An 18,407-nucleotide genomic window follows, 5' to 3' on the forward strand; every position below is an offset into this window, starting at 1 on the left:
TCGCATCAGGATGAGAGCAGAAGGCGGGGTGAAAATTATTTTTTTCCAAATGGCGTGTTTGTTTTCAGAGGGCGAATCAAGCCTGCATGCATCCTTACATCTGAGTACATACTACATAGCAGCATACATCTATTTTCCGTCCAGAACGCAACTTTTAAGGAACTATTCAGGCGACCGCATCATCGGTACATGCTCGAATGCACAGCAGTTCGCAATTCAAGCACTGCGTACGTTCTGAGATACTGAATAAGTTTAAAGTTATAAATAATGTATGTATACTGTTTTTGCTATATAAACAGATGATCCTGAATATTGTGATTTTTAATTTAGGTGATACAGAAGCCTATGGTAGATATATGCTGGTCTGTAATCAAGTCAAAAAGGATAGATATACGCTGTTCTATAATCAAGTCAAAAAGGAAGTTAGGCAGGCAAAGGCAGATTACGAGAAATCTTGGCAAAAGATGCTTGTTTGTTTGTTTCTTTGTTTTAGTTAGTTGTTGGCGCATTGGCTTCTGTGGCCACAATGCACTTCCCAAGGTTTTTGCAGTACTCTGATCCAAGCCCGAGGCGGGATTCGAACCCGCCACCTTTGGGGTTCCAGGCAGGCACTTTACCCACCCGGCCAGCCCGGTCGGCGGCAAAAGATGCAAGAGTAACTTCTGCAAACTCTAGAAGGAACGGTGAATCTGATGGGATCACTTGATATCAAAGGTTCAACTGTTGATCATCTGCTCAGGTAGCTAACAAACTAAATGAGTATTTTGCATCTACATTCACACATGAGGAGTTATTCAGGGAGGGGAATGCCAGAGGTGAATTAAACCCTGGCAATGAGCTAAATGATATCGTAATAACTGAGAGCAAAATGGAGCAGAAATTGTTGAAATTAAACAAAAGGCAGCACTTGGGGTGGATGGGATCTATCCAGTTATATTGAAGGAGGCAGAAAAGGAAGTAAGCAAACCCTTAGCCATTATTACGAGAACTTCCTTGGACTCGGGGGGGGGGGGGAGTGTTACGCTGGGAGACCGATATAATAATATATTAAATGATAAAAAAAAAAACATCGCGAAAGTTACCACATTGGACTTACCTTCCCCAAGGTCGGAGTGACGGCTGAGGTAGATCGTGGCGCCATCTGGCGTCACTCGCGAGAAATAAATAAATAAACCACTGGACATAAGCCGAAGCTAAGCAAGTCCACTTCCATAGATGGATGATGTCGCAGATAAATATTATTCATACTGCATCGAGAGTTGGCAGGATAAAGTCACTCGCGTTCAGGCCTTAGGAAGAGGGGTCGGTTCGAAAAGTTGGAGACTGACTCCCGAGAAAGACAGCGGAGCAAGTGGCGATGTCCCCCGTAAGGCTACCACAAGAGAAGGGTAAGACCATCCAGCCCCACTAACTGGAAATGTTTCCTGCATAACTGCACTAGTGATTACCCAAGAAGGAAGAAAACGCCAACGCATGAAGTGGAGCATTGAAATGAATACATACATCATGCGAGCATACTATGAAATAACCAGACTAGAGACCGATATGACAATGTACATACCAAGTGGTTGACACGATAACCGGATATTCAGGTCACCGAACAGCCATTAGCAGACCAAAGAAGAACCATCGTCACGAAGAACCTAATAGCTCCTGCCATCTTGGAAAAGACCAAGCAGGATGTCAGCGATCTGCTACAAAGCACAAAGAATATGGTCAATATGGAAACAGAGGAAGAACAGCATACCATGGAACCAGAGGAGGAACAGCAAGAAGAAATACAACCCAGAGTAGCTGAAGTGGAAAGAGACAAAATCATGCTATCCAGAACAGAAGACGAGTGGAAGAAGGCCCTAACAGAATTCGAAGGAATGGACCTCACAAGAACCCACATGATACCTAAGCAAAGGCCAAATAAAATCCTGTGGAGAGTAACAGACCACCTCAATCGGCAAAAAATGCCACATTACTTTGAAAACAATGGTGCAACGCTGGAGGCTATACACATAGCCGTATACTGTGCTGCGATAGCAGCCACTAGGATTAATGGAAAAGAAACGAGAGATCACCAGCAGAAGAACCGAAGACAGAAGGAACCGCCAGCATGGGAAAGAAGACTTCAGCACAAGATAGAAGAATTAAGAGTCAAGATAGGTCAGTTGACTCAGCACCAACAGGGTAATAGAAGTAAGAAATTGATTGGAAATGTGAAGAGCATCCTCAAGAGAGACAGCGTCCACAGCAAACATGAGACCAGAAATCAGAGTATAGGAGAATACTTGGACACACTGAAGCAGAACCTCCTCACACTTAGCAAGAGGCTACACCGATAAAAAGAGAGCTCCCAGAGGAAATTAACAACCGAATCTTCGATGAGGACCAAAGAGCCTTCTACAGGAAACTGGACTAACATGAGAAAGCAGGAAACGGACCAGCCGAGAAGAAGACGATCGAAGCGTTCTGGGGAAATATCTGGAGCAGTGAAGTAAGACATAACAGCAGAGCACCCTGGATAGAAGTAAAACGGAAGAAAACGAAGGACATACAAGAGATGAGAGAGTGGGAGATTCGAGAAGAAGTAAAACAGTCGATCAGGGACCCCCCAACTGGCGAACCCCGGGAATTGATAACATCCACAACGACTCGTACAAGAAGCTCACCTGCACACACAAACACCTGGCAGAGCAGTTCACACGAATGATAAGGCATTCAGAGACAATACTGAAGTTTCTCGCTGAAGGGGTCACAAATCTGAAGCCTAAAGATGAAGATACAAGAAACCCGGCGAAATACAGGCCAATCACATGCGTCCCAACGATATACAAGATCCTGACCAGCTGCATAACTAAGAAGATATCAGACCCCACTTATAGAGTCAGAACATAATGGCTGAACAGCAAAAAGGATGCAAGCAGAGCCAAGGATACAAGGAGCAATTAACCATAGATGCCGCAGTTATGGAGTAAGCCTTCAAGAAGCACTGCAACCTATACACGACCTACATCGATTACCGCAAGGTCTTCGACTCCGTGCCTCATAGCTGACTAAGAGAGACCCTAAAGATCTAAAAGGTTAATCCGATAGTGACAAACTTCCTAGGAGCAACAATGGCGAAATGGAGTACCACCATTAAGGTCGAGAACATCACAACCAGGCCAATCCCAATTAGAAGAGGAATCTTTCAGGGAGATGCTCTGAGCCCACTATGGTTCTGTCTAGCACTCAACCTACTATCCACCATGCTCAACGGCAGCAAGTATGGATATAACCTCAAAGAAGGAAGAAAGAACCTGTACACCCTCACCCACTTGATATGCATGGGTGACATCAAGCTCTACGCGGAAACCGAGAAGCAACTCCATCAACTACTCCGGATCACCGAAGAATTCAGCAAGGACATCAGGATGGAATTTGGTCTAGAAAAATACAAGACCGACACACTGCACCAGAGAAAATTGGTTGGCCGAAACGACCAGCTGCTGACTGGTAAAGAGATCGAAGCTATGACAGATGGAGAGACCTACAAATACCTATGGATGATGCAGGCTGAGCAGTTGGAACACAAGGAAATCAAGAAGTGCTTGACCGAAAAATATCATCAGAGACTCAGAAGCCTGCTGAAAGCAAAATTGAACGGAAGGAACACAGTTAAAGCCATAAATACTTATGCAGCTCCAGTACTAACATACACATTCGGGGTCATAGATTGGACTAACACCGAGCTAGAAGATATCATGCGAAATACAAGGACAATGATGACCAAGAGTCGCCAACATCACCCGAAGTCAGCAGTGGAGAGATTAACAATAGCTCGGAAAGAGGGAGGGAGGAAGGGACCTGATAGAACAACAGAAAACAGTGATAGTTAAACTGAAGGATTACTTCGAGAACAGCAGAGCACCACTCCACCAGGCCATAAGGAAGTGGTATGCTCTACTCAACCTAAGCGAGGAAACCCTATTCGCCCAGACGGTAAAAGAAACGAAGTTAGAAAGATGGGCAAAGAAGACACTCCATGGCAGACACTACAATGACCTCCATCAAGATCACATCGCTAACACTGCTTCCAATGCATGGCTCACAAGCGGGACGCTCTTCCCCGAGACCGAAGGATTCATGCTGGCCATCCAAGACCAGGTAATCAACACCAGAAACTAGAAAATACATCGCAAAGGAGCCCGGGATGTCAGATGACATGTCGACGATGCCACCTGGCCTCAGAAACGATCCAACACATCACCGCGGAGTGCAAGGTGATCACTCAGACTGAGTACACTTATAGACACGACCAGGTACCCAGGATAATACATCGGAAGCTAGCGAGGAAATACCAGTTGACCAAAGAAAGTGTACCATACTATAAGTACGAACCTCAGGCAGTACTAGAGACCCCAACCCATACTGGGACCGCGCCATAATAACGGATAAGACCATCCCGCACAACAGACTGGACATAACCCTTGTGGACAAGATGGAAAAGGCTACCTACCTGATTGACATAGCGGTTCCCAACACTAGGAAGTAAACGAACCTGAGACAAAGGAGATGTGGCATATGCAAGAAGTATCAGCCATCCCAATCATCGTGTCAACCACCGATATGGTACCAAAGACACTACCTAGCAGCCTAGCAGCAATAGGTCTCCCAGAGAACACCTACAAGGAACTCCAGAAAGTCTCAATCCTGAACACCTGTAGGATAGTCAGAGATTTCCTCGACCGACAGTAACACCAGATATTACAACCACCCTGTGTATTTGGTAGCAGTACCCGTCACGGAGTGGAATCCCCCAATCAGGGAGAAATAATATAAGGGCAACAACAACAATAATAATAAAACCAAAAACAACCAACCAGCTATGGTGGTAAACTGAGTAATGAGATAATTACAGTGCTAGTGGGGTCTAATATGAATGGCTCAGAAAAACTAGTAGTAGTAGCAGCAGAGGCATGCAAGCTTACGTAGCATCAGCCAAAAAAAAAAAAATCACCTCGCAGGTGCCTAGTCTTCAGACGCTGCGATTTGCAGAATTTAAGCCTCTCTTGGTAAGAGGACCCCTTCGTTGCCCCCTCACCAATCTTGTTGCCCTTCTCTGTGCTCGCTCAAGCAACTCTACATCCTTCCTTAAATGAGGCGTGGCCTGACCATTGCCTTATACAAAAGGATAATCACCTTTTCCCTGCTAGCAAAATTCCTGCATATCATTGATAAAACCCCATAACCTACTCCGTCAGCTTGTCTGCACTGCTCAGGAAATTTCATATCTGACTGCACAAGTACTCCCAGGGCTTTTTCATTTTCTACCACTGTAATTACCATTGCTTGTGATACGAAAACACAAGTAACCACGCTGTTTCAAGAATGTGAGAACATTTCGATCTAAATACAGGAACAATAAAATAGCATGGAAGACCTGCACTCTTTTTGATGAGCATTTAAGAGCTCTAGATTCAAAGATGGCAGGAGAGAATAGAAAAATTCTTTTATTTGTCGATAACTGCCCTGCTCATACGAAAAACAATGAGCGCTCAGACAATGCCCATTTGGAGTTCTCTGGGGATTCCAAATCACTTGTGCAACCAATGGATCAGGAGCAATCAAAGTTTTAAAGATGCATTTTTGAAAGTACCTTGAACATAAATTGCTTACCCTTGTAAAACAATGGAAAAACTGAAATTTCCAAAAATTTTCTTTGTTAGATGCAATGCATTATTTATAATGCATCATGGGATACAATGAGCCAAACTTATAATTAGTTCCTTTAAAAAGGCTAGGTTCTATAATGACAGCGTCGAAAGTGATGAACAGAAAGGGAATTCTTTTGACGAATGGGATTTCCTACACAGTACTTTTGGATTTACCGTAAATTTTTATGAGTATGTTGATGTAGACAATGGTGTTATGGCACGTGAATTACAAAGTATTAAAGATATTTGCAATGAAGATCAAAACATGACTGATAGTGAATGTGAACTAGAAGATGAGCTTACTTTACCAACTTTCCGAGATGCAATGATTGACTTCTCTTCACTGCAGAAATTCATTTATAATGTATCCGATGTTCCTGAGTCAGTGTTGAAATGTGTTTGGAAAATTGATTTATTCTGTATGAAGTTTCCCCCAAAACATTTGCAGCAGACTTCTCTGGATAGCTACTTGAAAAAAAAATATAAAAATTTCTAGTTTTTTTTTGTACTACTCGTAATTATTGTAATTGATTTTTATCATTCTTATTACCTTTCTTCTCATTGCATCCTTGTTATAATTTTGAAATCTTATTAAATCGTGATTAATAAATATTGTTTTGCATTAAATGAGAATTTTTATTTTTGATAGTTTTCCTACAATTTACATGACCATTCATATGTGTGTGTATCTTTTCATTTTAATTTGTGTAGTTAATATTTCATACCCTTAGGTCATTTTCCCTTCTAAGAAGTTCTAAACCTCCGGTCTCTTGGAAAACTACTTATCCGGGTTCTACTTAATTTCTTTACACACACACATGTGTTCAAAGAAAGTTCATCACCCCTTAAAATTGTAATTGTCGGCCAAATAACGTAAGTATATGGCAATATTTCTTACAGATTGCATCAGATAAGATTGACACGCGTAGGTGATGAGGTAGTAATGCATCAGCTGTTACTTTCAGCTATACAAATATAAGCACGCTTTGCAAGAGTTTCAGTCATTCCTTGCTTGTGTCAGGATGGCGAGTTACGTGCAGTTGAGGCCACGAAGAATGCTACTGATGCTTTACGTGAGAAAGGATGTTTTTCCGGTCACATTGCTTATAGAGTGTCTTGTAGTCAGTGGACAGTGAATAAATTTCTTTCCAAGCTCAAGAATACTGGTTCTGCTGATAGGAAAAAAAAACGGACGCAAACGAGTCTCTACGTCAAAACAGGATCATGTTTTGAAGCGCTAATGCCTTAAAAACTGTAAAGCTTCTACGTCTGAGCTGAAAACAGAATGGGAAGAACATACAAGAGTGGTAGCAAGTAACAGTCAGAAGACGCCTCTTCAAAAATGGACTTGTAGCCCTTCGTCCTAAGAAGAAGCTCCTCCTCACACAAAAAAGTTAAAAAGGCCCGATTAATTGATGTAAGGAGCATGTCAAATGGACCCCCGAGCAGTGTAAATCAGTTATTTTCTCGGATGAGAAGAAATTCAACCTGCATGGCTCTGATGGGAGACAAACTATTCGCCGTAGACGTGGTGAAGAATACCATTCAGAGTGTATGGTGTCTACAGTGAAATTCCCTACCAGCCAAATGATATGGGGGTGCATTTCGTATGGCAGAGTGAATCACCTGCAGTTTATAAAAGGTTCCGTAAATGCCAATGGATATCTGACTATATTGGAATGCAAATTGCTGCCAACCATTGGAGACCATGTCAACCTGACAAGTAACTGCATCTTTCAGGACGACTCTGTCCTTGTCATCGGGTAAAAAGTGAAAGTAGCACTTATGTAGTTACTTTAGCTTCATTTCTACATTAGAGGTTCGACAGTAATGTGTTTACATTTGTTACAGGTGAAAAAATGGTTGGAAGAACGGTCCATTACAACTCTTAGCTGGCCAAGTAACAGCCCAGACCTGAATCCTATAGAGAACTGTTGGCATCATGTGGAATCTGAAGTTGCCAGAAAGAAACCAAAGACCCTTCGTGAACTTCAGAAAGCCATAATTCGTGTTTGGAACCACGAACTATCAGTCGATTTTCTTCAGAAATCGATAGTGTCAATGCCTCGAAGGTGTGCTGCTGTCATCAGGGCCAGAGGCGGTTCAACTAAATATTAGTTTGCACCTGGTAAACTTTTCATTTTGTTTTCCATTTAAAATGATAAATTGAGGGCTTCTGATAACATTGCAGCCATAATTGTCGTGTTTCCCAAAACTGTTGTATAAAGGTTGCAAATGCTCATTTTGGAATATTTTGAGAGCACCTGTCAAATGTTACTTAGCTTTGCCTTAACTATTAATAAATATCTTTTGTTTATATTTCTATTTGTGATGCTAGCATTAATGTAACTTACCATCGCGAAAAAGGGTTAGAAATGTGAAATTGCTAGGTGATGCACTTTTTTGAACACCAGTGTGTATATATATATATATATATATATATATATATACTGGAATGGTGTTCAAAATAAATAAATATATACATACACATCATTTCATTCATATAGGTTCCTTCCGCCATCAGAGGCATCCCCCCCACTAACTCCAATAAACATCCAAAGACCCTCTTAAAGCTATCAGAACATTTGCACTGATATAGGGTGTTTAGTCAGCACACATAAAACAACCAGAAGGCGGGAATTTGATCTCTTTTTCAGTCTGACCACCACAATACAAGAAGGAAGTAAGGACCTATTCTCGTTTAATCTGGTACATACCCGTTGGGCTTTCTGTCGCCCATCCCAGTTTGCTGATTCTGACACTATTTTTACAAAATTTAAATTTAACACATTATCTTTTCTCATTTATTATCACTTCTCATTTATTTTCTATACAATCACCTAAAAATTAAACTCAGGCAAAACTGGAATGAGGACAACAGAAACGGGTATGTATGAGATATTCTTTTATTCTGGCTATCGGTCTGCTCAAAGCCCCTGATGAAGTAGGAGACCGATGGCCAAGAGGAAGAATGTTATTTTCACTATTCTAATTTTAATTTCCTTTACATTCTGTTATTAGCTCTCGCCTTTAGTATATAGGCCTTCCAGACTAAAGTTAGCTTTCTTTTACTAACTTGTTAGTTTGGTCCATATACACCTAATTCCCTACAGATAAATACTGTACCATATAATAAAATTGACTAATATAATTTCATGCACGTATAATGCACACACACACACACACACACACACACACACACACACACACACACACACACACACACACATATAGAGAGAGCTTTATTAAGTGTTCTATAAAATTATAATCTTAGTAATTAATTGTTAAGGAGATAGCTATATTTACTTTTCACTTCTATTAATCACAGAAAACGAAAAATATCAATTAAGAAAAAAAATTGAAAGAGCCTGAAATGTAATGGACTGCATATATTAACTTGCATTTTTAACATGCACACTGATGATTAATAGATCAAAAATTTACTTAGCCCTCATTAAAACACGCAAATTTTTGACTTACTATTTTAAATTAGTCCATTGGGTAATCACCTTCTTCGTTTTAAAAGTTGTTCGCCAAGAATCAATCAATTTTTTCTTTATAATTCTGTTTTGCTTCATATGCATTACTCAAAGCCAGTTTCTTTTTACTTTATTAGCTGAATGAACAACACAATTCGTGAATTTTTCTTTTTTAAATACTTAAAAATGAAAACGTCTATTTGAACTTTAATATTGGGTGTATACTTTGTGTATTCATGCAAACTTCTACAACAGCAAGCAGTTCGACTAAATTGCACCTTGATTTTAATTTTAACTCTAAAATGCATGTTAAATCAGCTCTCATACAAACATAACAAATAAAATTAAAATTCTGACTTTACAATGAGATGATAATGCTCTATTGATCATGAAATTATAACATGTGCGTCTTCTTCCATTTACAATATTTAAATTTTAATTAGATTTCATCCCTTGACAATTATTAGATTACATTACAAGGTCTTTAGTCAAAGTGGTTTCTATAAAATAAAGAATATTAAATTATGAAGTTTCTAGAAAGACTGTTTATGCATTCAGTTACACGCTGCATTCTGTTTCCTCTATCCAAACAGATTACCATCTAAATAATTTAACAGACAATGGATGTTCAGTACTTCGATTTTTATCATAAATATCCCGGAGAACGCCATTCTGCATCCTTAATAACTCTGGACACGTATTGCAAGCTACACTTTCGATATTCTGACATTCTTAACCAATCTTATTTTGCAGTTCGTAGAACTGCTCGAGATTTATTTATTTATTATTATTATTATTTTTTTTTTTTTTTTGTTTAATATTAATCTGGGCCGAAAACAGTCGCACACGGGTTACATTTGTCTGATAAAATTTATTTAAATTAAATTACGCATTGTGTTATCTAAAGTGATTTCTTCTAATCTAACGGTGTCTTTTAAGACATTTGAGGAACATGAGTCTGCCAGTTTGAGATCGCTGCTGTAGTCTTATAGCTGGGGTCGATCCCAGCCTCAATTAAGCTAGATGCGCGTTTGGAAAGCTTCTTCTGTGCGAGAAGCTTCCCTAACGTGGGTGTTGGGCCCACTGTTGTTTTGTATATTTATCAATGATAATGATGTAGGTATATCAGGGCTTAGTGTCGAAGTTTGCAGATGATACAAAGGTTGGCAGGTTTGTTAATGACAGTAATGGCAGTGTGCTACTGCAACAGGATCTAGAAAATTTGGGAAGATGGGCTGAGACGTGGCAACTGAAGTTTAACATTGACAAATGCAAAGTACTGCATATCGGTAGAAGTAACCCCAGAGGAACGTACCAACTGTGTGATACTACACTTAGGGTGGTAGAAAATTCAAAAGACCTGGAAGTAATTGTGCAGTCAGATATGAGGTTTTCTGAGCAATGCAGACAGGCTGCAAGAGCAGGCCATGGAGTTTTGTCAATGATATACAGTGTACAGGAATTTTGCTAGTAGGGAAAAGGAGGTGATTATTCCTTTGTATAAGGCAATGGTCAGGCCACGCCTTGAGTACTGCGTACTACACTTAGGCCATGGAGTTTTGTCAATGATATACAGTGTACAGGAATTTTGCTAGTAGGGAAAAGGAGGTGATTATTCCTTTGTATAAGGCAATGGTCAGGCCACGCCTTGAGTACTGCGTACAGGTCTGCAGGCCTCATTTTAGGAAGGATGTAGATTTGCTTGAGCGTGTACATATTAAGAAGGGCAACAAGATTGGTGAGGGGAATGAAGGGACCCTCTTACCAGGAGAGGCTTAAGTTCTGCAAATTGCAGCAGCTGGAGATTAGGCACCTGCGAGGTGATCTGATTGAGGTGTATAAGGTCTTGAATGGGTTGAGCATTTTCAATTTCAATTTTGCCCCCTAAGGGGGCATAAATTGAAATTGAGGAAGGATAAATGTAGAATAGACGTGCGGAAATTTGCCTTTAGCCAGCGGGTGGTTAATTGCTGGAACAAACTTCCATCTATCGTTGGTGAAGTTGATAGCTTAAATAAATTCAAGGAAGAACTGGACAAAAACATTTAGAGGGAATAGTTGTGCGATTTTTTTTTTTTTTTTTGGCTGCTGCTACATAAGCTCATATGCTTTCTTTCTTGCATCACATGCCTCTATTTACTATTACTCGCCCATGAATGACGATCGTGATTCACGAATTTTAGTTTGTCTGGAATGAATGGCGAAAGCCTTTACAGACGAGCAGTGCGTCTTACTGCACAACATCCAAAAGACCAAATTGTTCATTCGGGACAGATGAAATTAGGTTGCGTCACCACGCGAGATACTACAATTCTGCATTTGCTGACGCGAATTAGAAAAAGCAAAAGCAATTTTGATGAGATAATTTATATGAAGAAAAGAATATTGAAAGTTTGCATTCACACTGAATGAAATTATCAGATGTGTTTAGATATTATAACCACTGCAATAATAATTTTTTGGCAGTTGAATTCCTTTTTAATTTCATTTTAATTTGTTCCATCTCAAAAGCTTCACACCTTAATGCATGGAGTCATGATCGCTCATTTTTAAAGAACGTTTAAGAACTCTCGTGAAATTTAAAATTCAAATGAGGTTACCACCTGTCTGGGTTTGACTCGGAAGAGTCTTGTGGTTTAAGCATTTCATGTTCAGGATCCTGATTTTGTTGAGTAATTTCTCCGGTTGTACAATGGTAGAAAAAATAAATAAAATTTCCATTCCATTTTGAAGCGAATGTGATATCATTGTATATTATCCACAAAACTTTTTATTTTATTATTTTATTTTTTTTTATGAAAACCCGAAACACGAAAGGTGTGAAAACCTATAGTACTTGGTACCGTGCATGGGTTAAAGAAGATGGGGAGGGCGGGGATGCCGAAAACTTTGCTCTCGTGACTAAACATAGATTTCACCACTTCGTCTTCAATAAGCAGTGGTGGTATTGCACTAGTCGATGAGAGTCATCTACTACTTAGTGTTAAGTTTTAGTATATATTAATATTCTATGCTGAACGCAATTTCTATGTGCTCCTGCATTTTATGTTGAAAATGTGATATAAGAAGAAGAGTTATTTTATTTGTTAACGAGTTGCATGTAGTTAGGGTTGCGCGTTTTTGCAAAATATCAGGTAGTATTCAACTACTTATAGACATGTTTATTTGACGGTTGGAACGTTCTTAGTTCTAACGGTCAGCTGATTGTTTGCCTATGTTACAGCATAGCGTAAATATTTAACATTTTATCTCGCTGTAATTTATTCATTGGAACTAAGCCTATACAAACCACCATGAAAATATGTTTAATAAAATTCAAAAATCATTAATATATTGGATTATTAGCTAAAGATTGAGAGAGGAAGAGGGATAATAGCGCCACCTCACTGAAGATTAAAAAAATAAATAAATAAATAGTGCAAAACTAATTGAATAATAGTTATGTATACATTCCGGATTTCGGCTCGTTTTCAGATTACTTCAGGCGTAGTCAAACCAACGGATATAGCTGAAGAACTGCGGTGCAGAAAGCAAGGGGAAACTATTGCGCCATGCTTCCCAAGAATGATCACCATGGCTAGCACAACGAGAGGGATGGCCCCGAGTCCCCGGCGTCCTTAAACGGGACAAGGGTGCTAAGAATCCCCGGGTGGCAAAAACTTTCATTAAGAAAATGGAAAGTTAGAACCTTATATGAAGATAGGAAACTGGTAAAATGTGGCTAGGTCTACAACTGGACTGGCAGATCAGCTGAGGATCTTTTTCATCTCGCTCAAACAGACAGAAGTACAGCGTGGTGATCGCCAACCTCCAATAGGAGACAGCATCAAAAGAATAAGTATTGTATTATTAGCGCTATTTATATTAATACATGTATTACTAGTACCATGCATGGGTTGAGCAATTAATATTTTTATCATATGTAGATCACAGTGTTTTTAAACCAGGGGCTGAGAGGCTTTCGCACTATGTGGGCTATTTTAAAAATAAACAAGATCAAGAGGTTTTATACCCAGTAACCTTATATTTCCCAATTTGTTTATAACTGTTGATGAAGTCAAACTGAAAATTAGAAATCTACATAAATAAATAGTTATCATAAAAGTCCTTTTAGAAATGTTTTCCTAATAAATAGCATTTAGAAAATTAATTTTTTAGATTTATATTTAAGGATTACGTGAAAAACATTCACGTAACCCTCCGCCCTTAAATATATCGTCTCCGTGTCGGAGTTTTGAAAATGGAGCAAGTGTAAAGTGTACTGTGCTCCTAGCGAGACGCTTTACGGATGAACATATCAAACACGGTTTGATACAGCGCGAGCCACTCATTAGCGCTTCTTGGAAGTCGCCTTCATAATTGTATTCTAAGAAATGCCTGTATACACGGGTCACGATTCTGGTTCACGCCCTGCGTAAACCCAGCTTATATAACGCCGGTGCAGACCAATGAAACATTTCTTCCCAACAAAAATCTCATAAGAACATATTGATTTTATATTTTTGATTACTTTCTCTGAATTTTTCGTGTGCCATGTTTTATCATCACAAGACTTAAAAATAATAATGATATAATACAGCACTTCTACTTTTCGCCCCATCAAGACACCTGTCACATAGATATACCGGGTGGTTATAAAATAAGTTTCCCTATTCAAGAGACCCTAGTGTCAAAATGGTTAGAGGTAGCGCTGTGAAAATCGATGGGTATGTCACATTTAGGGTATGGGGAAGCGATTTGTAGAAGGAAAAAAATTAGTTCGAATTTCCGCCACCAGGGGGTAAACGGCGCTGCAGAAGTTGTCATTTGTTGTCAAAAGTTGTATGTACAGGTTGTCATTTACTTCAAGACACGCTGCTTACGCAAATGACATCCTGTTAGATAAAAGCAGAAAGGCCAACGCCACCGACAACGACCATTATGGCTCTTACAAAAAAAGGAACGTTCTCTTTTAGTAAAACTCTTCTACCAGAATAATAGTGACGCTAATGCAGAACTACGTGAATATCGGAAACTAATGTTTGCGTAAAGAACATTTGACGTCAGTGGGGCTTCAAAAATTAATAAAGAAATTTGAAGCGCACAACCAGGGATTTAGGGGTAATTGCAGGCAGGAGACCAGACGACCACGTATCAGAACGGAGGTAGCGGATGAAGTGGCGGTTGCAATGCGAAACACTACCAGTCAGTAGTGCCTGCCACAGGTGTGTCAAAAGACTTGAACCTTCCTTGGTCTACTGTACGTAAAGTGCTTCGAATAATGTTACGCTGGTTCCCGTACAAGATTCACGTAGCGCAAGAACTAGTCTTGTGATCAGCAACAACAAATAGTTTTCTCTACGATTTCTGGCTCGTATGGAACTTGGCGATACATGGGCTCGAATGATCTTGTGGTCTGATGAGGCACATTTCACTCTTCATGGGGCTGTAAATGCACAAAACTGCCGAATATGGAGAACTTCTCATCCATCTGCTGTGCATGAAAGATAGGTTACATGTCCATAGGTTATAGTATGGTGTGGATTCACAGCAGAGTTTATAATCGGACCATTTTTCTTTAAAGAGTCTACACCTCATGCCCCCCCCCCCCGTAGGGTGTACGGTACTACGCTCTTCTAACAGCTCACACTATTCCTGCTCTTCAAGAAAGGTAATGCTTGGAGACCGTAGTGTTCATGCAAGATGGTGCCCGCCCCATTGGAAATGATAGTATCACTTCTAGAGACTTTCCGCAGTTGCCAGCCCGATCAACAAATCTCAATCCTGTGATTTCTGGCTATGGGGATACCTGAAAGACAGAGTTCACCATGGCGGCATACAGACGCTTGTCGATTTTAAAGCTAGCATTAAACAGCATGTAGCCAACATCCCCAATGAGATGCTACGTGAAACTGTGTCGCACGCAGTCCTCTGATTTCAGAATGTCAACTCAAGTGTAGGAAAGCACGTAGAACAATATCTACAGATTTCTAAGTTCTTATATTAAAATCTAATCCTAAGTTAAGTATTCCATCTCATGTTTACAGTGCCAATTTCTCCCCTGGTGGCGGAAATTTGAACTAATTTTTTTTTTCCTACAGATCGCTTCCCCATACCCTAAATGACATACCAACCGATTTTCACAGCAGTGTCTCCTGAATAGGGAAACATTTTATAACCACCCGGTACTTTAAATTAATTTCTTCAGATTCTCCTTTCAATAGAAACATATTTAGCATAACCTTAGTGTTTAGAATGTATTCACAAAAATTTAAAAAGATCATCATCTTAACTAATCCTTGTTCTACAATAATTAGCATACGATCGTTGTTATTAACTGTAGAAGTACTCCTTAAAATAACTCATTCCTCATAATCCCTTTAGAGCGCTCCGTCATCTCGTTCATTTGTTCCTTCCTGTCTATGCTGCCGATATTGGTTCACTTCATAAAGATCCCAATGAATTACTGCCGTTACAGGCACATTCATCATGGCTAGTGCCATTATTACGAGAATCCTTGCCTAACAAGGGACCACTATGCGAACTCGCGTGAAATAAACGAGCGATTCCGAGATGCATGACTTCCATATAGAGGAAATAAAGCTGGCTTGAAATATTAGCAGTGTGATGCTGACAGCTATTCAGTAAAAAGCAGTCAGTCATAAAAGTCGCTTAAGTCGTAGCATTAAGAGAGGCAGAAAATTCAGAATAACCTGGAAAATAGAAGTCAACAAGTGAGTTTCGAAGCAAAATACAAGCTGGAAAAGGCTATAAATGTCGAAAGCAGATAGGACACAATATAGCTTAGGGATGGTATATTTATCCTGAACAATGATTCGAAACTAACGACTGAAATATTGGAATTTTGTTTTTAGGAGAGATAATTGCAGCTTTTCTCACAGCGAGGTCAATAAAACTGCAGATATTTGGATATTTTTTGAGTTTATTGTCAGAATTGCTACTTGTTGTTGGCGTTATTATTATTTATTTAATCAATTTCAGACCATCGTCTCACACCTGGACAGCAAGGTCCTAGCAGTTTACATCAGTTACAGTTCAATTATGATTAACAACAATAAGGTTATAAACTGAGAAAAAACATATTCTACATAAGTCGATTTCTAAGGTGTTGCATTGATTGGTGTTGAAGGGAAATAAGTATGAGATAGACGTCAGGTTTCGAAGTGTACTTCTATAAGTAGTCGACTTGGAATTGTTGTCCTGCCTTCTTTCCCTGTTGCATACAATGATGTTATCAATGGTGGGGCATCCAGAGTGCGTATAAACAGCAGACTAAGGGTTATAACTTTCTATCTAACAATGAGGTGTTTCCGCCGGGTGATGTTCAGGTTCGAAGGCAGTATCGCGTTGGATATCGTGAAGGACTCAATTGTGGCCCAGTTAAACCATAGTAGGTACCCGTAATTTTGGCCCAAGATGATGTTTGAGATGCGAGGGCGGAGCACATTACCAAATCAGCGACAGGTATGCGATGACCGGGACGGCACTCTTTGAAGATACTGTACGATCAGACTTGGATAACAAAAGCCTGTGAACTCTTGCCTAATGGCCTACATGGCACAGAAAGTTTTGCTTCTGCGTCCCATGTTAGACCGAGATCCTTGCTGTAAGGAATTTTCTCAATTTTTGACCCATTGACGAAGACATGTATTTCGTTCTTTATTTTCTTCGTAAAAGTGACTTGCACTGATTTGTCTTTATTTATTTATTTCTAATCGAATGGAATGTAGATATTCTTTAAAGAGTGCGAATTTCTGTGTTACTTATTCAGATATTAAGTGGGCTGTCTGGATATCCTGAAGAGAATAATTTCAAATCATCGACATAGACAGAAAGTCTTGGTTGACCGATAAAAAGTATTCCAGTGCAACTGTTGTTAGCTTTAGGACACATAAGCATCTCACGCCATATTGTGCCATATTTATTGCCAGGTCAGGACTGAAGTTCACTCAGCAAACTGAAGTTTATTTTGTAGTTTTACAGATTTATTGCCAAGTAATCGGCTGCTGCATTTCATGCTGCCAAACTGCATAATTAATAACTGGGCCTTATAATAAGTAAAAAAAAAAAAAAAAAATCATATAGATGATTATAAAACAAAGCAGTTCAGAAAACACCCGAAATCATATAGAACTTAAAAGGGAAAAAAATTTAAATAAATTCTTTTCAATACCATTTCTCAGAAGTTTTTGCAGCTTTTCTTTGTCAGAGAAAAGCTGCAAAATTTTCTTTATATCTACCATAGACTTCTGTATCAACTGATAATTTATATGCATGCCATGCGTTTTTCTTCTCTGCCACAAGTCTCGTCAGTTCATCTGACATCCATTTAGGTCTAAACCTTGAGTGGTATTTCTTAGTTGGTATGAAAAGAATAGTAGCTTCTACGATTACTTCGCTCAGTGCTTCCCATTTAGAATTTGCTATTGACAATAATAAATAAATAAATACCAAATGGTCTATTGTATAGAATTTAAAAACTGTCTGAAACTAGAGTAATCACCCTTACGAAAGCAAAAGCCCTTCCCTTCACCCTTGACAGTAGTCATGTCTTTAAGTAAACCTACATCAGTACACCCTGATCACTGCTACCCAGTGGGTCTTTTCCTGCAGATTATTACAAGAAGAATCGCCGCTGATAATCAGGCTTCCTGTTGTTGCTGTCTAACGTACTGCGGTAGAAAACAGTTAATCATCCAATAAATCCACAAAAAAGTTTTGCTACTGTGAGGGTGATCAACCCAGAAGTTCCAGTTAATACCTTGGAAAATTAAAATCCTCCATTATAACACTCTGATTGCACTGGTCACCCATATCGACTGAATACACTGCCTCAGATTTAATATGCTTCTTAACTAAAAGTATAACCATTCCCCACTCCTTTATGTGCACATTCTACTCTCCCATATTGAAATTCTGCATCCTTATTGCTGAGTATTACCATGTCTCCGCTACCCCTACAATGTCAACATTTGATGACTTAATCAGTACTTCTAATTCATCAAATTTATTTACTATAGTCTTAGAATTAGCATACATGCACATGTTCTTACTCTTAGCTATCCTAACATAGCCCATGTATTTACTTGTTCAGGGCTTGAAATCCCCCACACCTTACTTTCCAGGCTGCTACATATTCCAATAGAAGCAATGCAAGAATCACTTACACCGCTACCTGCGGCTCTAGTTATCCATTAGTCTGTGTATCCTTACAAGCTAGCAGTTTTCCGACCCACCTAAC

Source organism: Mastigoproctus giganteus, chromosome 10 (assembly GCF_048544385.1).
Source record: "Mastigoproctus giganteus isolate SK-2022 chromosome 10, ASM4854438v1, whole genome shotgun sequence".
NCBI classification, from domain to species: Eukaryota; Metazoa; Arthropoda; class Arachnida; order Uropygi; family Thelyphonidae; genus Mastigoproctus; species Mastigoproctus giganteus.